We start from the raw sequence: 10,963 nt of genomic DNA, 5'->3' as shown, positions 1-10,963 counted from the left end.
GATGTTGGTAGTGTCTCTCAACTGTACATATGGTGTCTCACACTTCAAATGTTTCAGAAACATGTACGAATATATGAAATTCATAAATATTTTGTAAATATCATGACGCTGCTGAAACTCATGACTATCGAAATTGTATTATGAAAATCTATGTGACTACACAGATTGATCATGAAACATCTATCTGATAATCTGCAACCCGTTCGTGTATTTCATACAGATTGATCATGAAACATCTGATAATCAATGTGACCACTTCGTGTACATCACACAGATTGATCGTGAAAGAAACACATAATGATAATCAATCTATGTGACCACTTCGTGTACATCACACAGACTGATCATGAAAGAAACGCCTGACACTGTTTTATATTACATTTTAACCCATTCTGGCAAATCTATGTATAATATTCCCAGGTTAATAGTTAATATTTATCCATGTGCAATGTGAAATATTCAGTTTCACAAACATCCATATAATAATATGTAATATTCTTGTTTTGTCACGTCTTCAACAAGTATATATTTCATTTATCCAAGTTCAAAATATCCCCATAATATAAAAATTAACTATTTCAATTTAGACAAGAAGAATGATTTAAAGATATATTTTACTATTTACCGTTATTGGGCTCATTCGAAGGAGCGATTGTCTCGATTTTGATCACTTTGGATATTTGACTTGATAATGACTCAAATTCTTTTATACTATTTTTATTTAATAACTAAACATTTATTGCAAATAACATGTTAACATTTACTTGCAAGATTTACAACAATTCATTTTGGGAAACAATATGATCCTGGAGAAATATTGGAAATGCTGTACGATAAGACCCGAGTAAACCAAGTCTTTATACATACCAGAAATAGAGGTATAGCCCAAAATTATGGCTATACATGTATTTATGTGTATAGTTAGGATTCTTTTATTATATCGTGAACCATTTTAGTTAACGAGTAATACAATAATCAAGAAAATACAGCATGTATATATGTAAACTCAGATGTTTCCGAACAAGTATGCTACTAGAACAGCATGCACTAGCAAATGGGCATGTACGAAAATTAGTTATTTCTTGCACCTGTATTGCAAGAAATATTACCTTACATTTCTGCTATAGACATTTAACAAAAACAGCTAATTTGTGATCAATGGTATTGGAAAGTGAAGAAATTGCTTGTGAAAGAGAGTGTCGTTAAGGGGACAAATATCATCCAGGCGCTGTTTAACTTTCCGGTGATTGGTCGATTAAATGTTGAATAGATGTCAATATTAGCAGGCGTCGACGTGTTTGATTTCCACTAATGATATTTAATTTATCGACTTTATCAATTGCATGTTAATGTTGCTCTCTCTCTCTCTCTCTCTCTCTCTCTCTCTGACACACACACACACACACACACACACACACACACACACAGAGGCACCCATATTTATTTCAGAGAACAGACAAGATATTTTAAATATCAGCAAAGATGGCGGAGAAAATGTCCTCTAAAGGGTTCAGTGCCTCATAGTTAATTAATCCATTTCTCAAATTTTGTCTGTCCCAATTAGGCAACTTAATAGATGAAACGACAACTTCGACCACCATACTGTAGCCATGTACCATGAAATTAAATTTTGTCTGTAGTCTGTAATCTTGGGAATTTGTTACAAACCACATTCACAAAAGGATATCTTTGGCTAATAAGTTCCATTAGGAAGATCTAACCGCCTGAGGTCAGAGGGCAAGTAGCTGTTAGTCCCAATATTGGACGCATGGATTAACGGCCTTCTGGTATGTCAAGTCAGACAATTCCGAAGTTAAAATCAAATTTTGTTATTGTTTAGTCAACTGCGAGCGGACAGATGATTTTCAAACAGCCAGTTGTCAAAATGCATTTTGACGATATTTGAGCTAAACGTCAGAAATATGAATCAATGTGGATAAAAAGTACTTGAAGGCATTTGAAATTTGTATAATCATGGTCTCAGTAGAGCAGTCCCCGTCCGTTCAGTTCTTTTAATTGGTCCTTAATTTTGTTTCCTTTTGAACATATGCTATGACGAATATATGAGATATTATATTGAACATTGTTAAGCAATACCATTTATGTACGACGTTTAATTCGAGAACCTGAACGAGGAATATCATAAAATTAGACATGCGTACTTTCGGTATTATACTAAGTGCTGTATACGTTTGCATCACAAAATCAGTAACAACGTATTTTTTAAAATAAAAATAATATATTTTGTATTTGCAAAATAGATCTAAATTTAATTTGTTTGCATATAAACTCCTAGCAAAGTTCTCCTAGTTGATTGTATGTATTTCACGCATTTAGTATATAAAAAGTGGACAGGATGGGACATAGAAAGATGACGAACAAGAGCATTGTTCACAATTTGTTATTGATGCAGAGAAAAACTACTAAAGTAGAGAAATTGCTAATCGAACATAACATAAAAAGCGCATGAAACTTAATGCAAAAAATCTCATTAAGCATAAAACAAAATCACATTTAACATAACACAAAAGTATATCCTGCTTAACGCAAAATGCATATCAAACTTTACATAAAACTCATATCCAGCTTAATACAAAAAATCACATTCAAATGAACACAAAACTCACATCTAACAATAAAAAATTTCACACCCAACTTAATATAAAAATCACATACAACTTAACATAAAAATTACATCCAACATAGTACAAAAATCATATCAAACGTTATGATAAAAATCACATCAACACAACACAATAATCGCGTCGCATCCAACATAATATAAAACTCACATACAACATCACACGAAAATCACCACCGATATAACATGAAATCTAACATAAAAATCATATTTAACTAAACACAAAACTCACTCATATCCAACTAAGACCAAACATTAAAACTTTAAAAAAAAATCTCGTCCTACTTTAAACAACAATCACAGTACATTTCACAAAATATCGCAGCAAATTTAAAATAAAATTACAGGGACCAATGATTCAAAGTAGGTGCAAATTACTTTAATGGAATATAGTAATTCAACTAGATGGTGTTGTTACCGTAATGGAATATAGTAATTCAACTAGATGGTATTGTTACCATAATGGAATATAGTAATTTAACTAGATGGTTTTGTTACCGTAATGGAATCAGCGGCGTCGCTAGGGTTGGTGTCACCCAGTGCGGTAAACTCATGGTGTCACCCCTCCAGACTTCCACCATGGATTTCTTCTTCTTAAAATAAGTCCACAGTATAATATAAAAATAAGCACCAGACGCTCTGCAGACTGCATGGTGGCACCCTGTGCCTGCTAGTCATGTATTTAACTATGATCGGTTATCCGCTTATGAAATCCGACTAGACCGAGCAGTGTGTGCTCTGTAAAATTTGCAATTTTTCATTTTGGTGTCACCCCTCTGAGATTGTATCACCCGGTACGGTCCTCACCCCCCGCATCCCCCTAAATACTCCACTGAATGGAATAAAGTAATTTTACTAGATGGTATTGTTACTATAATGGAATATAGTAATTTTACTATATGGTATTGTTACTATAATGGAATATAGTAATTCAACTAGATGGTTTTGTTACCGTAATGGACTATAGTAATTCAGCTAGATGGTATTGTTACTGTAATGGACTATAGTAATTTTACTAGATGGTATTTTTACCGTAATGGAATATAGTAATTCAACTAGATGGTATTGTTACCGTAATGGAATATAGTAATTCAACTAGATGGCATTGTTACTTTAATGGAAAATAGTAATTCAACTACATGGTATTGTTTCAATACACTTTAATGGAAAATAGTAATTGAACTAGACAGTATTGTTACTTTAATGGAATATAGTAATTCAACTGATAGCATTGTTTCAAGACGCCCTTTCCCTCAGCACTATCTTCGATTAAATTCACTCTGAAAATAAATTAAGCACAAGGAAAACAGAATATTAATTACCGAATATATCAAAATTTAAACATGTTTCCTAAAACAATGGACCTTTAAAGGCAGAAATGTTTTAAACATGTCAATATGTAAATGCTGAGTTCATGGAGATTTATGTTTAATTCTGATTGCTTCACTTGTTTATCTTTATTTCAAGCAAGACGTTAAATTTGGATAATATATCGATCGGGAGAAGAACTCAGCAACGTCTATGTACATTCCTTCAGGCTGCAACAACAGCACACGTGTGGATTTTCCCATATATCCAGACTGATAAGGCATGTATCAGACAGAGTAGGGTGACGACCCTTATCACAGATAATATTTCTCAGTACAAGGCGGTAAGACTGTGGCAACGTTAATAAAAAATAATACTGATGTTAACCACGTTACTGGCAGTAAATAATAATAATAATAATAATAATACCAGACAATACTACAACATTAAGGATGTTGCTTAGAGAAATATGATGATGCTAAATAACAATGATGATGATAATGAGATGACGAAAAAGACCGGGTGATGATAATAACCGTCATATATCACACTTAAAATTATTTTTGCAATCATCACCATTATGCCATCAATATTGTAATGTCATATGAAGTATTTAACAATATCACTGGCAATATACCAAGAGTAAAACAATAAAAAAGGAATTTAAATTTTCATGACAATAACTGACACAAGAGAGTCTGAAGGAAAAACAAAACCTCAGCTATGGACAAACAAAAGCAGTAACGTAAAGGAAGAGAAGGTGAATCTCACCAGCCAAAATCCACTGAAGGAAGCAATATATATATATCTATATATATATATATATATATATATATATATATATATATATATATATATATATATATATATATATATATATATATATATATATATATATATATATATATATATATATATATATATATATATATATGTGTGTGTGTGTGTGTGTGTGTGTGTGTGTGTGTGTGTGTAAGAGGCATGATGTTCGCTCAATCAGTGTATTTTCAAAAATATTGTAAAAAATATGTGGACATCTCGGAAAATTTGCCCGATCAAAAATATACGGTCAAATTAAATTCGTTGGACCTTCGTGCGGTAATAGTTTTCAAAAATCTATAAAATCTGGCAGGTTTTAGTTGTTTTACCACTAACAATGTGATGTAATCATAAAATATACAATCAACAAGCATACACGATTCTTACAGATAACGATGTCTGTGCTGTTCATAATTGCCCCACGAAAATGAATGACCCGAGTTTAAGATGTATTTATCCTTCGTACCTTTATTACACATGACGATAATTTGTTGGTTTGTATTTGTCCCCAGCAAGAACAGATTTATGGAGAAAAAAAAACCGAGTCACAGCATGGCCTGGTACAAAATAACTGGTAAAATTAAGATGTGAATCGTTGCTTAGCAACATATATAGACACAAAAATACACGGAAATCCAACAGTACACACAATGCAGTGGAACAAAAGTTTCACACAAACACACACACTGATTCGAATCCGGATCCGCGGGTAAACGGCATCCACCGCGGACCTTAATTCGAATCTCTGTAGAATACGAATTAAAATTTGCTAACCTATACGATATTGCTATTTATTGGCATTTAAAAAAAACTCTACTATCATCAAGCAATTCTCATGTAGAGTCCAGGTATAACACTTTCTGTTCTGTTTGGTGTACATTTTTAATCCTATTTAATTGTTTCCATACATCTTTTATTTCTATCTAAGGAACCTGGAATGACTCTGTACAAATGGGAGTTAATTACTAGGTCGACAGGCGGGTGTGTCGGCTACGCACGGATACCTAAACCACCGACTTTGTAACATTATTGTTTGGTGATGTGTGCATGGTAGAGATGGTGTAGGGGTCGGTGGTTACAGACAAGGCGATAGGTACCGTTTACCTGCGGTCTCGGGTTCGAATTTCCGTACAGTACCAATTAACATTCTCTAACCAGTATGCTAATGTTGTTTATTCGTATTTATAAAACTTATGCTAGTATTATCAAACAGTCTCCTGTAGAATCAAGGGATAGTACTTTCCGTTCTGTTTGGTGTATATTTGTAATCCCATACATAGTCTCGAGAGTATTGTGCCACGAAGAGAGACTATGATAAAAAGGTCCCTTTTCATCTAATGTGAGGAAGAAATAGAATGCTTAAATAATTTATTCAAAATATAACGTACTCTTTTTCTTCTCCCCCTTCTTGTGTCACATAAATGACTGCATCGTTTTCCATTTATCGTCCTATCAACATAAGAAGGATATCTACGATACGTTTCCATTTATCGTCCTATCGACATAAGAGGAATATCTACGATACGTTTCCATTTATCGTCCTATCGACATAAGAGGGATATCTACGATACGTTTCCATTTATCGTCCTGTCAACATAAGAGGGATATCTACGATACGTTTCCATTTATCGTCCTATCAACATAAGAGGGATATCTACGATACGTGTCTGATAAAGTATTTTTTTTCTTTTAAATCATCAAAATCTGAAGACTGATCTTTTCGATGTATTTTTTTATATAAAAGGCAATAAAGGTAATTTACATTATAAATTTTTATCTTTTGCTGTTTAGAAGGCTTCACTTAATCAATCTTAACACTGATTTTATACGATAAACGGACGGCTTTAATATGATACTAATTGGCCAGTCAGCCTCACGACTGTACATCACATGCAGAGCTCTTTGATTTCAAACTGGGTTTTTTTAATGACTCCTGCAAAAAAGCTTTCAGGATTAGCGCCATTCTTTGCGATGAAATTATTATTTAAAAACAAAGTTAGCCACCAATTGCCCAAACATCCAAACTAGTGATGTAGCAGTTGTTAGTGGTATTAATGTCTCCGCGGCGCGTGCTTGCTTGCAGGAATCCCTTTATGGTCTAAAACACCAGCAATGAAACACAAATTAGCATTTTTATTGTGTGCATCGAAGTGTAATGTCGGCAAGAAAGTGCAATATGTAGAGTATATGAAAATTCTGCAGAGCAGAATTTTAAAATATGCATTTTTCACAAGCTATCGAGGGAAGAAACTGGTGGTCATTTTCATCAGCAACATATTTAGCTATAATCAGAAACGGTGAAAGGTTTACAAAGAGGTGCATATAATAACTACGTTTGTACCTCTACACATACGTCTCTGTAATATTGCACGTGTAACCGTTCCAGACCCTTCAATTGTCGAATGGCTATCCTCCTATTCAAGCTGAAAATACGATCATTTAAACACAAGAAATTAAGAAAGAAAGAAAGAAAGAAAGAAAGAAAGAAAAGAGACTGAATATGAATAAATGAAATAAAGAGAAAGTAGAAAAATAAAACCTCGAAGGGACTAACCCATAACTGTCCGAAAAGAATTTCCAAGAATTCAAGGTAAGACCATTTATTCTTTTTAAATACTTAGTGTTGAAACAATCTCTGATATTCTTTGGGCGACAAGACTTTCAAATTAAGCGCGGTGGCTGCCATATTGGATGTAACATCGACACCATTTCATTTAAGACAAACTAGACATTATAAGAATTATTCTGGCAATAAACCAACGTTAATATGTCTTTCCATCACGGAGAAGTGGCGATAACGACATTGGCAAGCTGTCATTGTAGCGGTCATATTACATGTCAGCTCGTCACAATTTTAATTTCACAGCAACTAGAAACCATACGAAAACGTCGGGTGAAAATCCCATGTTGATACGAGTTTTCGTTCATGGGTCTAATTAGAGATAAGATTTTCAAGCTCGATGATGTAATAAACCGGTAAGTGACAATGCTATGCTGATAGGACTATCCACTGAAGGGTAGCTGCGATGAAAATATTTTTACAATATTGTCAGGCTGGCTCCTGTTGTGGTAACTCTGGATGTCTCCTAGTGAGAAACCAGTGTTGATGTGATTCACCATTCAGAAGAAGCTATTCTAAGATTTTCAAGGTGACAGCTGATGCTGTCATACCGGGTGTATGAGCGGCACCATTTCTGTTTAAAACCAAGCAGACATCATAAGAAGTCTTCTGGTGCAAACCCCACGTCGATATAACTTTGTCCATAACTTTGTCTTTCTACTTTGTTACGCAGTTTACAAGATGTCTTCAGGGGCGGCCATACTAGACATCAGATCGGCACATTTTCGTTTCGAGCCAGCTAGACATAATAAGATGTCTTTTAATGAAAACCGCAGGTTGTAACGACAATCAAATCAGAAGGATTAGCGTTGACACGATTTTCAAGATGGCCATTGCGACGGTCATATTGAATGTACGTACGGCAACATTTGTATTTAGGGCCAACTAGATTCTGGGATGAATGTGTTTTTAAAGGTTCAGGGCAATCCTCCAGTAGTTTAGGAGGAGTAGAGATAACACCATTATGCTAACCGACGGACAACAGGTCATCCTATTATCTTCTGGTCTATGTCACGTGGAGCTAAAAAAAGTGAGCCAAAGACTTACACCATACGAGGGGCAAATAGTCAACAGAGGACCTTTCCACCTTTGTGCGAGTGGCTCCACTAGCGCAGATGAGCTTGAGGGCGATAGATCAAACACATGCACATAAACCTAGGAAACATTCAGTAATTTGCATTAAAATAATTCAGGAAATATTGCAAAACGTTCGCTCAAAGTCGGAAGTTCGTTAATTATTGTATTTGATTCAAACAACATTTCATATTTATACATTAAAGAACTTTCATATGCACGTGAGCGTATGTGGACTTCGAAAAGTCCACCACAACTGCATCATCTAACTTTTTGCGACATTTGCCGAAGTGGGGTGGAAATAAGAGATACAAAGTGGGACCTACGGAAGTACATCTGCTGGCTGCATCAGAAGTTACGTATACCCCTGATCAGCAATAACAATCCAGACCTCTAAACGAGTCCTGACACGAGTAATTCTCTTTCTGTCTCTGTCTCTGTCTGTCTCTCTCTCTGTCTCTGTCTCTGTCTCTCTCTCTCTCTCTCAGGTCGTTTCCCACCAAACGTCATTTAAAACTGGTACATTTTAGTCTGTTTTAACAATATTTTTATTAATTGACAAGCCTGCGGCGGTTCGAGTCTAAGATTCAGCCAATGTGGGTATGTGAGAAAGCTTGCCAGTAGCTTCTCGAGGGTCGGTGGTTCTTTCCGGGGTTTTTCCGGGTTCTTCCTCCACCATTAATACTGGCCGCCATGTATAGCCTATCGTGTGCTGAAAAATGGCGTTAAACCCCACAACAACAACAACAACAATTGACAAGCGGTTCAAGTTTTTCCTATATTGCCTTCAGTGGTGTACTAAGGGTAAGTGGCGCCCAGAGCGATGATGATGGCTCCGCCAACGATTTTCCTGCAATTTCATTTTTATTAGCTGTTTTGACGTTCCAAGACATCAGCCGCCCGTGGCAACCGCCCCTACCATTTTCCCCGTTAATACGCTACTGCCTGCGTTACATAACAGTTGACCATATAATTCAGCAGGTTTATGGCGTTTCATAAGAACACAACTTGATGGAAATTATCTCCCAAACACTATATCATGTCGATATTACTTATTTTATTATTGTCTAATAAAGGTCCCGTGGAGTGGCTTTTAAGAAAAAGTTAATTATTTTTTTTCTATTTTTAGTGTATGTGTGCGTGTGTTGTTGTTGTTGTTGTTGGGTTTAACGCGATTTTTTCAGCACACGATATGCTATACATGGCGGCAAGTATTAATGGTGGAGGAAAACCCCGGGAAAATCCCGGAAAGAACCACTGACCCACGAGATGCTCCTGGCAAGCTTTCTCATATACCCACATTGGCCGAATCCGAGACTCGAACCCACGCAGACAGAGGTGAGTTGGCAGTGATTCGTAACGGAAAGCGCTTTAGACCACTCGGCCACTAGGGGCCCCAGTGTGTGTGATTTGGATTTTTAACATAGCTTTAAAAAAAATTCAGTCATATCGAAATGATGCATGCAGTGTGGAAGTTTGTATTGATGTCTAGCACTGGGGCATCATGTCACAGACATGTAGCATGATGTCCCACCCAGTCATATCCTGACACCAGGCCGACCAGTCCTAACACTAATCTCTTAATGCTGAGCGCCAAGCGAGGCAGCTGTTAGTATATTTTTGTAAGTCTTTGGTATGACTCGATCGGGGATCGAACCCAGGACCTCCCGCATCCGAGGCGGATGCTCTAACCACTAGGAGCGGTATCTATTTTTAGTAACATTTTCCATATTTAATGGCATTGTTCGAAAAAAATATAAAGCTCCTCATGTTTTTGTTTCGTAGTTGTTGAGAAGTTATATAATTTGTCAACTAGTATTACCGGAAGTCATATTAATTTTGATGGCAGATAGGCATCTTTTGTACACATTGGAAATCCCTTCATGCCTGGACGCTTAGCTGAATCATGTCGAGTACTTTTAAAAGAGTCATTTTACTTTTATCGATTTTTGTTTGTCTGTTCGTTTTTAGCAATGGCGGTCATAGCTGAAGGCAAACTAGAAATATTTACACAAATGTGAAATCTATCCATGTAAAGAATATAAAATTCTGTTAAGCATTCATTTGAAGAAAATTAGTTTTTTTTCTTCTTCTGTTTAGTAGTGGTGTCTAACTATGTAATGACGGACCGGTCTCATTTTATACAAAACTGAAAGCCAATTATGTCTGTATGCTTTCTATTCAATTTGTTAAAGTGTTTTGTGGAACAGTTTTGGAGCAAAATCTCTTTAAAGGCAAGATATGAAGTCGTTCAGTTATATATTTAATAACGACAGCCGAATTTGATTGCGGATTGAATAATTTCGTACAACTTGTTCACGCGAGGATGCTTTCCGTCAAATTTGATTGCGGATTGAATAATTTCGTACACCTCGTTCACGCGAGGATGGTTTCCATCAAATTTGAATTAGTTTTTATTCAGAGAATAATTATTGAAGAAGCCGTTTAGGTTTTCTTTTTGTTTGTTTTTTTTTTTTTTTTTTTTTTCTGTAATGGTGGCC

Source organism: Sinohyriopsis cumingii, chromosome 17 (assembly GCF_028554795.1).
Source record: "Sinohyriopsis cumingii isolate HCF-2022 chromosome 17, ASM2855479v2, whole genome shotgun sequence".
Lineage (NCBI taxonomy): Eukaryota > Metazoa > Mollusca > Bivalvia > Unionida > Unionidae > Sinohyriopsis > Sinohyriopsis cumingii.
Note: the sequence above shows the minus strand (reverse complement) of the source record.